This window comes from Myodes glareolus, chromosome 22 (genome assembly GCF_982192425.1).
Source record: "Myodes glareolus chromosome 22, mMyoGla1.1, whole genome shotgun sequence".
NCBI classification, from domain to species: domain Eukaryota; kingdom Metazoa; phylum Chordata; class Mammalia; order Rodentia; family Cricetidae; genus Myodes; species Myodes glareolus.
Window position 1 is genome coordinate 15,250,779 of NC_142047.1, and position 12,064 is coordinate 15,262,842.

General features: G+C 42.3%; 1 long non-coding RNA gene across 1 annotated transcript; it reads left to right on the top strand.

The window, feature by feature from the left end:
- The first annotated feature begins 548 nt into the window (after positions 1-548).
- On the top strand, positions 549-3,833 carry LOC148118444 (uncharacterized). The gene is made up of 2 exons (XR_015735994.1): positions 549-818; positions 2,388-3,833. It is a non-coding gene; the product is annotated as an uncharacterized LOC148118444 (long non-coding RNA).
- The last annotated feature ends 8,231 nt before the right edge of the window (positions 3,834-12,064 follow it).

The window sequence follows — 12,064 nt, forward strand, 5'->3', positions numbered from 1 at the left end:
ATCTCATGGCCCAGTATTACAGTTGCTTATCTGAGACAGTGAAGGCTGAGATGGCACACAACACTGTAGTGTTGGCTCTGAACACTGAATCTGAACGATTCCTTCTTGGTAACTCCCCACCTTGATTGGATGAGGTGGGTGGCTGTGCTGCTATACTGGAAGGCAGACAAACCCACGGGAAGGTCTGTTGGACACTGAGGCCTTCCTACCTTTCTTCCAAGTTTGGAACTTACTACCCACCCATCTTTGGTCTCCAGTCTATCCTGGAACATTGCCTCTCAGTCCTGTCAGAAGAGCTTCTCTTGAGTGGCGTCTTCACCGTCCCTGTCTCTCCACACACTCCTCTTCACACTGTAGAACTTTCTCCAGGCTCCTCAATTTATTATTTGATAAAATTGGTTTCTAAAGTGTATGAATTCACTTGTAGGGCAGACATTGTAATCAGGTCAAGAGTGACTGTTAGAAGCCCTGTCTCCTAGGCGACCGCATGATACAACACTAAGCATTGTGTCACAGGGGCTGCGTCAGAGCTCCTCAGACTACTCATCCTGCAGAACAGTTGCCGCTCTGCCAAGTCCTCTGTGGATTAGAGGCAGATTGCAACTCACCTGGCCTACTAATTCAGCATAAGATTTTACCAAAAGGCAACACTTTTGGTAGAGTCATACCGATATTTAAGAGTGCTTAGAAATCGGAGTGGGTTAGGATATCTATCCTCCCCTTTATATTTAGCATAAGAACATTTCTTTGCCAAAGTCTGTTTCCAAAATTTCATCACTTTCGGAGAAAAGAATAAACGACACACAGAGGAGAAGCGTGTAGGTATTGTTGCTATCTGATTCATCTGAGGCTGTGGTACCCAGCTGAGCATGCTCAGTGTTATGATACGAAACTAAACCCTAATGTGCTCCTACAGCATGGTACCAATTCAGGAACCCACAGGGATGGCTCAGATACATTTCAATAACCTCCAACTATGGAAATGCTTGTTTCATGCTATTTTATCACTAACTTCTAAGGATGGAAGCCAGCCAAGACTGCGCTGGTAGCAGGCAGGGAACAAGGACTCCGAGAGTGAATTTAGCAGTGCTTGGCTCCATGGTTGACGGTTCTTCCTCACCAGTTTCCACTCCCTTACCTTGGTGACTTTATTTGCCCTTGAGTTTACGTGTGCGGTTGCTGTATAAAGTGTGTCTGCCTGGGTTCAGAGCTCCCAGTCAGATGCCCAGCACTTTCATTATCTAAATAAATGGGAGTGAGGGAAAAGGTTACAATGCATTTTAAATAAAGACCCTGGAAGAGTGTCCTGTAAAATTCCATAGTATGTCAGTCAACAGCTTTAAAAATAATTTAGAAATTATACACACACATAAATATATGTATATACATATACACACATGTACACTTATATGTATGTATATATGTATGTGTTGTGTATATGTGTGTGTGTGTGTATATGTGTATATAAAGATCATGTTACTCTCCATCCTAAAACTCCTCAGCTGGCTCCCCATTCCACACTGAATGGATTTTGGTCTTACATCACCCCCCAGGACCTACCGGTCCCTAGGCTGGCCCAGGGCTCCATCTCACTCCACTGTCCCTATTATCATCATTTCATTACTAGTTCGCTGTTGTTCATTGTCTCTTCTACCAGAATGTTAACTCCACGACTGGATGTGTCTTGTCTTACCCACTCCTTGTACTGGATTCTAGGTCTAGTACCACTGTGTTTGCAAAGCAAGTCTCGTCAAGCGGGGAGACCTTATTCTTCATAAAAACAGGGTGAAGAGGAGGGGAACCCTGACCAGAGAACAACCCTGGAGGCAGCTCTCCTAGTCCCTTTGCTTATGGTTTTCACCCCTGCTGGAGCGGTGTCTGAGGGTTGAGATGCTGTGATTGCTCTGAGCAGGGTGCTTGGAGGAGAGCGCTCATTGGCCAGCTCTAGCGGCTGTGCTGAACTGCAGGGCTCTCCTTGGGTCATGGATTTGTGAAGCAATGGACGAATTTGGGTGCAGAGTTAGCAAAATCAGGAAGGGAAGACCTGCTCTCTACTGTTTCTGTGTGCAGTTGTCCTGGCTGGTGGTGCGGCTGCCTGTGCCCCATGCTCAGGGGCAATGCGCAGTAGCACAGTAGTGCGGCCAGCCCCCCAGTCCCACCACAGGTAGGAGGAACGGAGAGAGACTCGTGGAAGGCTGAGGGCCCGGAAGGACTGCTCACGCTGCAGCCCCTCGAATTGAACGAGTCCTTGTGTTAATTGATGCACTTCTCCAAGGCTGCTTTTAACTCTCTTGCCTCCTGTTTGCCTTTGTTGAGACGAGTTTTCCAATTCAGCTGAGAGACCTGCTGTTAACATTGCTGAAACCATATTTTTTTTCTTTTCACAGGCAATTGAGTGGAAATAACGGAGCTGCAGCCTTCCTCCTCTTTGATGCTACGGGAGATTTATTGGCTTCAAAACTCTTTTCACGCATTTCTTATCCCTTTTCCTCAGAGTTTTACGGACTACATCGGGAAGCCGATTTAAAATCCTTGGCTCAAACCGAAAGAGTTGTCCTTGTATAAGAATTTCTCTTCCCACTGAATGCCTCTTTACTCAGGTTCCAACATATGTGAACACAGTTATCGGGGACATTTCTAGCAGGGTAGCTAAACAACGAATGAAAAGGAAAGACTTCATGATTTCACAACATCTGTAGCTACTATTCGTGTTTCAGCAAATAGCTCTCGATAAGAAGAGATACCTACACAGAAAATACCTGACGTCAGTGTGCGGTCCATCCGTTGACAGCTGTTGTCTGGAGGATCATTAATCATTTTCCCTCTTAATAAATATACTTTCATGGCATTTCAAAATAGGAGTAGTATACAGCTGTGGTTTTGAACCATGATTTATGACCAAATTTTTTGTCGGTCATTTAGAAAATTCCTGGTACCTCTGTGATTACAAGCACTATTGTGGGGAAAAAGCTGAATTGGATGCACATTCTCATTTATTTATTCCAGTCTGCTCTTGGAGCTAGAATTGCTGGTTCACACATTTAAGGTCTTTTGATCCATGATGCTAAATAGACAATTTGTATTCCCACCAACAGCCCATTTTCATCCGTAGTCTTCTGCTCCGAGTGTCATCATTTTATAGCCATTTTTTTTTCATTTTATGGGCAAATCTGGTATCTTGTTTAATTTACTTTTCATGCATGAATAATTAGGCTGGATATTTTTCCAGCCTAATCATTTTTTGATCACTGGAATCTTAGCTTTCTCCTCATGTCCTTGCCTGCTTTTCTGGCCAAGAATCAAGACCTCTGACATGGATCCGTGCTCCTTCCCCTCAGGCCTTCAGTGTGGTCGATTCTGCTTGTCAGAGCAGACACTTCTGATGCTTCGCGGCCTCCTGCTCAACTCCTACACACCCAAGAAGCAGACAGGGCCAGTCCTGGAGTCCGTACTGTGGTGGAGATTGAAACTGTGGGCCTTACTGTGGACAGATCCCTACGCTGCGGCCATTTTTGTAGCGGACTCCCTCAGGAGTCTTCCAGGAAAGCACTCTAATAAGCTAATCACGCTGATGTCTAATGACTCTCATAACTTACTATCTTTTCCTGAGTTATTTGCATTTAAATGGAGAAACCTGAGGCAATTGCTACTTAATGTGCCCTGTCAAACCAGGGAGAAGAACCTATTTGGGGGCCTGGAGTCTTCCTGCCCCAGAAATCACACCGCAGAAGCCCACCTGCTCCGTCTATGGGTGATCCTGAGTTCTCAACTGTCTTGACATAAAACCAGCAATAGTGGTATGAACATGTACAATATAAGGCCAGAGGGAAATAGACACAGTCTGCTTTTGAGTTTTTTTTTCTATTCTTTTCTCAATTTTGCCTTCTCTGCTCAGAAACTTGCTTTTCCATTTCCTTCACAGAATTACTAGGCGCCACTATCCCCTTTTCGCCAGTGCTAGTGAGTTGCTAAACACCTCCCAGAAGTGTGCTCTAAAATTACAGAAGAACGAGAGCTTGTGAGCTAGAAAGATGCAGCGCTCTCCCAGGATAAATACTTTGGCATTTTTGTTTTCATTTTGTGTAATGTATACTTCTGTAGGTGAACACAGTAACTGTTCAAGGGAAGCCGAAAACACAGAGCTAAGGCAGTGTACCAGTCTTTGGACTGTAGGAATAGCAGAGTCAGAGGACTCTGTTACACAGTTCCCAGATGAGAGTCGCTGTTCCAAAGGATGAGGCTGTACCTTGCAGAAGAAGCCACCGTCCCCAAAGTCAGTATATTTTCCCAAGAGACAAAGGCATCTTAGGTCCCTTGGAGACAGAGTGGAGATCTTAGTGAACCACACAGCCTCTTGATAAGACTGTTTGATTACATGTATTTGTGTTTTAAAGTTTCAGTTACATTATAGAATAAGAGAAATTTGGGATAATTTAAAAACTTTAATTCATCTGACCATGTGGCTAAGTTGGTATCACATAAACTATGTAAAAACATAAGCATGTACACTCAAATCCATATGTAAGGATAGATTTTTAATTAACAAAGATTCTGTATTACCAGTTTTAAGTTAGACTGCTGATCAGATCATTTTTCTTTTTTAAAGTATTAACGACACATAATCTCAAAGTCTTTACCATTAAAGAGACAATGTTTAGTATAAAGCAAAAGACCCTTGATTGCAAGTGCAGGAGCCTAGTCTGGTTATGGATAAGGCTTTAAGGAAACTGAGAAGGCACTAATAGCTATTACTATTTAAAAAAAAATTTAAAGCTGGGCGGTGGTGGTGCATGCCTTTAACTCCAGCATTCAGGAGGCAGAGGCAGGTGGATTTCTATGAGTTTGAGGCCAGCCTGCTCTACAAGAGCTAGTTTCTAGGACAGGCTTCAAAGCTACAGGGAAACCCTGTCTCGAAAACACCACAAAAAAAAAAAAACAACAAATTAAACTGGACAAGATAAGAGTCTTGAAAAACTTGTTTTTGAGAGAGGAGAGCACAGGTAGAGAGGTAATGTTTTTCATCTTAATGCTATAAACCTGAATCGAAGTTTATTCTAAAAATAAGATATTTGTAGTGATCATTGTCTTAAGACCTAATAACAATTATTTTATTATGTGCGGAAAAATATTATATTTTTATTGTAAGCTTACCTAAATTTTGAATGTTATTGTTTATTGTTGTTGAATTATATCTCCTGTAGTCTCCATTATGAAAAGGAAATTTAACACAGAGGTATTTGGCATTTATGTCCAATATCACAGCCTTAATACATCGCTACACGAACATTTGTTTTCTAAAAATCTTTCAGCAGAAGAAATCCATAACAATTAGCCTAATCATGTTTTGTTTTTAAAATTTTTTTTAAAGACGATATCGCCTTATAGAAAATGTTTTGTTCTAAATTTCACCATTTTACATTTAACTCATTAGATTTCCAGTTCCTTTGATCTATAATTGTACAAACCTATTTTCTATTTTCATCCTATGTTTATGAACTATCAAGATTGGCTAAATCTTGTAACAGACACAACCTCCAAATCTTAGAAAGTTAACATGATGGAAGTTGTATTTTCTTTTTTATTGTTTTTATTGAGCTATATATTTTTCTTTGCTCCCCTCACTTCCTCCTCCCTCCTTTTCTACCCTCTCCCATGGTCCCCATGCTTCCATGTCTAAATTCTCTGGGGTTGTGAACTGTAGGCTTGCTTTTTCTTTGCTTTATGTCTAAAAGTCACTCATAAATGAGTACATATTATATTTGTCTTTTTGGGACTGTGTTACCTCACTGAATATGATGTTTTCTAGATCCATTCATTTGTCCGCAAAATTTCAAGATGTAATTATATTTTTCCACTGTGTAGTACTGCATTGTATAAATGTACCATATTTTCTTTATTCTGTGGCTAGGTATTGGTTAAGTCTGGTTCTGTCATGGTCTATCTTATTTTCTCCATCCATAGTGATTGAAAGTTTTGCTGGGTATAGTAGTCTGGGTTGACATCTGTGGTCTCTTAGTGTCTGCATAACATTTGACCAGGACCTTTTGTCTTTCATTGTTTCCATCGAGAAGTCAGGTGTAATTCTGATAGGTCTGCCTTTCTATATTATTTGGTCTTTTTCTTTTGCAGCTCTTAATATTCTTTCTTTATTCTGTATGTTTAGTGTTTTGATTATAATATGGTGAGGGGACTTTTTTTTGATCCAGTCTATTTGGTTTCCTGTAAGCTTCTTGAATCTTCATATGTATATTTTTCTTTAGGCAAAGAAAGTTTTCTTCTATGATTTTGTTGAATATATTTTCTGTGCTTTTAAGTTAGATTTCTTCTCTATCTTCTATCCCTATTATTCTTAGATTTGGTCTTTCCATGTTGCCCATACTTCCTGGATATTTTGTGTCAACTTTTGTTAGATTTAACATTTTCTTTGACTGATGAGTCTATTTCCTTTATCATATTTTTAACACTTGAGATTCTCTCTTCTATCTCCTGTATTCTGTTATTTATGTTTGCACTTGTGGTTCCTGATTTTCCATTTTTTTCCATTTTCAGATCTCCCTCGATTTATGTTTTCTTTATTGTTTCTATTTCAATTTTCAAGTTTTGAATCATTTCTTTCACTTGTTTGATTGGCTTTTCTTGGTTTTCTTTTAAGAAATTTATTGATTTCTTCCAATTTTTTGTTTGTCTTTTCCCTCATTTCTTTGAGGGAATCTTTTATTTCCTCTTTAAGGGCCTCAAACATTTTCCTAAAGTTATTTTTTAGGCCATTTTCTTCTGCTTCATCTGTGTTGGGGTGTTCAAGTCTTGCTGTTGTAGTCACTAGCTTTTGGTGGCACCATGTTGCACTTTGTGGGGTTGAGTGTGCTCTTACCTTGTTGTCTACCCATCTTTTCTTCTGATTGGTGTAGTTGGGTCCGTGTCTCTGATGATCATTCTTCCAGGTGCCATGTCTCAGATGGTTTCTTCTTGTGGTAGAGTTGGGGGCACAGTTCTAATCTTCCCTGAGGTCACTTGGCACTCCTGAAGGTCTCTCTGCAATACTGGAGGTTGTTCAGGTCTGCTCCCATGGAGGTTGCTGTCAGGGACCTGCTCCTGCTGAAGTCACTGGCTTGAGCCTGCTTCCACAGAGGTCAATGGCTAGGGCCTGCCTCCTCTGAGGTGGCTGACTGGGGCCTGCTCCCTCTGAGGTCGCTGACTCAGGCCTGCTCTCTCAGAGGTTGCTAGCTTAGATTTACTTTTTAAAAAATGATGTGTATGTTTGTGTGTGTGTGCCTTAGTTAGGGTTTATACTGCTGTGAAGAGACACCATGACCATGGAAACTCTTTTGAAAGAAAATATTTAATTGGGGTGGCTTTCAGTTTCAGAGGTTTACTCCATTATCATCATGGTAGGCCATAGTGGCATGCAGGCAGACATGGTGCTGGAGAGACAGAGCTGAGAGTCTTTCATCTTGTAGGCAGTAGGAACTGGTCTGGAGCTAAATCCTGTGTTCAAGCAGATAGACAGATTAAGAAGTGGAATAAATATTTCCCACTCCCTTCCTTCTTCCCCTCTCCACTTCTATCTTCCTCTCCCCCCCCCTTTCAATTTACTCAGGAGATCTTTTCTCCTTCCTAAGTGGATCCATGATGTCTGGATCCATGATGTCTCTCTTATGGTCCTCTTTGTTGTCTGGGTTCTCTGGGGTTGTGAACTGTAGGCTTGTTATCCTTTTTATAGCTCAGTAAAAACAATTTTAACAAAGAACACAAAGAAATAGAATAAAGGGAGTGGTGATCCAGCTCAGCAAACTTTTCAACTTGTGGAAAGAAACTAAAGAAAAGCTTAGAAGTCTGGGTTGCCTTGAGGACCTCAAAACATTAGAGATGTCAGAACCTGGGATACCTGCTGAGGAGAGCTGCCAACCGGAGTGGAACCAGCCCAAGAGAAAGAAGTGTGTTGAAGTCAACAGAGCTAATGGGAGTTGGAGATGTGGAGAGTATTTTGAGACGTGGAGATGTAGAGTTTGTCCGGCTGGTTTTTAATCAGGCTTTGGTTAGTTTGTCTGCACTCTGCTCCCTTCACTATGTTTTAGAATAGTAATGTACGCTCTGTGCCATTATATGCTGTAAGTATGTAATCTGCTTTTTGATTTTGATGTTACAAGGGGTTACAGTTAAGAGATCACATAAATCCCAGAAGAGACTTTGAACTTTGGACTTCTAAACATTATTGAGACTGTTAAAGACTATGAGAACTTTTGAAGTTGGACTGTATGCATTTTTCTGCATTATGATTTGACTATAAGCCTTTGGGGGCTAGGGAGTGGTATGTGATAGTTTGAAAAAAAATGGCCCCAGAGGGAGTGGCACTGTTAAGAGGCGTAGAGTGACTGGACCACAAGACACCTATGTAGTCTTGCTGAAGAAAGTGTGTCATTATGGGGGCAGGTTTTGTGGTATCATATATGAACCACCCCAGTGAGACAGTTCACTTCTTGTTGCTTACAAGATGTAGAACTCTCAGCTCCATCTTCAGCACCATGCCTACCTGCATGCCACCTGCCATGGTGGTAAAGAACTGAACCTCTGAACTATAAGCCAGCCCCAACTAAATGTTTTTCTTTATAAGTGTTGCTGTGGTCATGGTGTCTCTTTACAGCAATAGAAACCCTAACTGAGACAGAATGCATGTGTGTGGGGCGGGTAGTGCCCATGGACTCTTCACAACTGCTGAAGAGTCAAGCAATTGTGAGCTGCCTTGGGTGCTGCAGACCGAACTTGCTTCACCCTCAAGAGCAGTGTGTTCTCCCAGCTGTGGAGCTGCCTCTCTAGACCCCTTCATCAGGATTTGTGGTGCACGTTGCCCAGAGGTGTTTTTATGTTTTTTTTAAAATTTATTTTTAATCATGACCATTAAAAAGGAAATAGAATTATTTCTAGAAACTGGAAAGAAACCATTATCAAAAGTTGTGTATCCAATGTTAACGTATATAGTTTAATGAAAGTTTTATGACTCTTATGAACGTTGCTTTATATAAACAAATAGCAGTTGTAGGATTCTTGAGAGAGTTGGGCCAGTCAGATGGCGCCACAGTAAAAGTCCTTGCCAGCAAATCCTGGGGGTGACATGAGGTTAGTCCTCAGAACTCAGTGCAGAAGAAACACCTTCTGAAGGCTGTCTTCTCATCTCCGTGTGTTCACTATGCACACAGGCACTGTACACACACACACACACACAGCACATACACACCATATACACACAAACCACATACATCATATATACATACATACATACATACATACACACCAGGCACATACATACACATTAAATAAAATTTAAAAATTTATAGAAATATTTAATAAAACATATAAGAGATCCAAAGAGACCATTTTGATTTTTTAAAATATATGAGTACCTCAGCTTATAAGCACATAGTTTGGGGGCCTTTACTACATTCCCAACCACATTTATACTCACACATGCGTATTTTTTAAGTTGACAATCCAAGAAATAAAAAATACAAAAATGGGAAAAAATAAAATAATAATTTCAGTGTGAAAAAAATCTGAAGTGGTAACAGGTTTTGTCACTTGGCTATTTGCACCTATTTGGGGGTATATTGCGATTTTTCACCATGCTGTGTTAACATGGAATGACATTCATACAATCACATGGGAACAGTTGTGAACATACATGATGCAACTGCATTGACAAAGTAAAACATTTTTATCTTTCTCTGGCAGGAACAAGATTAACTCTTGAGAGATCTGAGAGACAGCATTGTTTAGTCTGTTGATCTGTTTTGTTGAGTGTCTCTAGTCCTGTAAGGTGGCCGTGTCAGTGGTTGGTCCAGTCCTTAAAGGCTCACTTGTTGAATATTGAGAAGAGAGTGTCCAGCAGTTGAGTCTGAGGGGGCCTGAGGTTTCAGGATGATTGATATAGTATATTGAGCTATATAGGTAGCTGAGTGTGGTGGTTTGAATAAGAATGGCCCCAATGGATTCATATATCTGAATGAATGGTCACCAATAGATGGAATTGTTTGGAATGATTAGGGGATGTGTCCTTGTTGGAGGAGGTGTGTCACAAGGGATGGGCTTTGAGGTTTCAAAAGCCCATTCTCCCTCTCTCTCTCTCTCTCTCTCTCTCTCTCTCTCTCTCTCTCTCCCTCCCTCCCTTCCTCCCTCCCTCCCTGCCTGCCATTTCTGCTACTTGCTGATTAGATGTGAGCTCTCAGCTCCTGCTCTGGTGCCATGACTGTTTGCCTGCTGCCATACTCCCCACTGTGATGGTCCAAGACCCACCCTCTGAAGTTATCAGCAAGCTCCCAATTAGATGCTCTCTTTTAAAAATGGCCTTGGTTATGGAGTCTCAGCAACAGGAAAGTAACTAGAAAACTGAATTAATTAGTTTCAGGAATAATAGTTGTGGTGTCCTGAAGGGAAATGGCCCCCAAATGGAGCAGCAGTAATGGGAGCTGTGGCCTTGTTGGAGGAGGTGTGGCCTTGCTGGAGGAGGTGTGGCCATGCTGGAGGAGGTGTGGCTGTAGGGAGCCGCCAGGATGTCGCCTTGGCGAGATAGTGCCTACAGCCTGGAGGTATACAAATCCTTTGATGTTACCGTCCAGGCCAGTTTGCTTGGAGCCTTGTTTTGCATTTCAGAGATGTGGTTCTCTGACCTGTCCTGTGGCCTTGGGCCCTAGCAGAATGGCATCAACCAATCAGCGTTCGAGCCTTTCACCCTAGAAAAGCAGCTGCCTTTGGGCTCTGCTTCCTCTCTGGCTAATCTTTCTCTTGTCCTTGCGCTCTCTCATCTTTCTCTCTCTAAGCTCTCTCTAAGCTTTCTCTCGTCCCTGCACTCTCTCTTCCCTTCCCCCAATTTTCCTCAATCAAGTGCTCCGAATAAAGACGTGATAGGGAAGGAATCTCGTTTTCGTGGCATTCATTCCTGCTGGTCAGGAAGCGCGGCCGCATGTGGCCTTGCTAGAGGAGGTGTGGCCTTGCTGGAGGAGGTGTGGCCTTGTTGGAGGAGGTGTGACCTTGCTGGAGGAGGTGTGGCCTTGTTGGAGGAGGTGTGGCCTTGCTAGAGGAGGTGTGGCCTTGCTGGAGGAGGTGTGGCCTTGTTGGAGGAGGTGTGGCCTTGCTGGAGGAGGTGTGGCCTTGCTAGAGGAAGTGTAGTCTTGTCAGGGGAAGTGTTACTGTGGAGGCGGGCTTTTGAGATCTCATATATGCTCAAGCCATGCCCTGTGAGACAGTTCACTTCCTGTTGCTTTCTGATCAAGATGTAACCAGAACCATGCCTGCCTGCATGCCGTCATGACCTACCATGATGATAATGAACTAAAGCTCCGAAAATGTAAGTGAGCCACCCCAATTAAATGGCTTTCCTTTATAAGAGCTGCCATGGTCGTGGTGTCTTCTCCCAGCCATAGAAACCCTAACTAAGACAACGGTCTTTGGACAATGAAAAGAGAGGAGTAGGTTTCCATCTTAGTTTCTTTTCCTATCTCTGTGATCAAATGCCCCGGCAAAAGCATTTAAAGGAGAGAAAGACTGTATTCTGGCTCACAGTTTGAGGACATCCCGTCAAGGCCTTAGGAACTGTGTCTTTACTAAAGAAGATGGGTAGAATGGATGCCCATGTTCAGGTAGCTTTCTCTTTGTTATGCAGTCCAGTACCTAACCCAAGGTATGGAGCTGCCTTCTTTTAGGGTGAGTCTTCCCATCTCCGTTGATCAAGAGCATCCTCACAAGCAGGCTCAGAGGTATCTAATGCAACTTCTTCCGCAGGGGTATTCCTGGAGGTCTGTCTCCTGGGTCACTCCAGATCCTATCACACTGACCATCAACAACCTGGCATGATGGAAAACTACCTTTCAGGGGAATCGTAGGAAGACAAGGCTTATTGTGACATGGAGGTAAAAATATTGGATTTTTGTAAAGTCCTCATGAGGCAAGAGAAAAATCAAGACAGAAACACATTTAGAGATGGGAAGTGTGTGCTAAGTAGTTGCTCCGTGATGGTGAAGCTCAGAGAACTCCCTCAATTTTCTTGTATTGCTGAGGGTCCATTTTTGAAAAA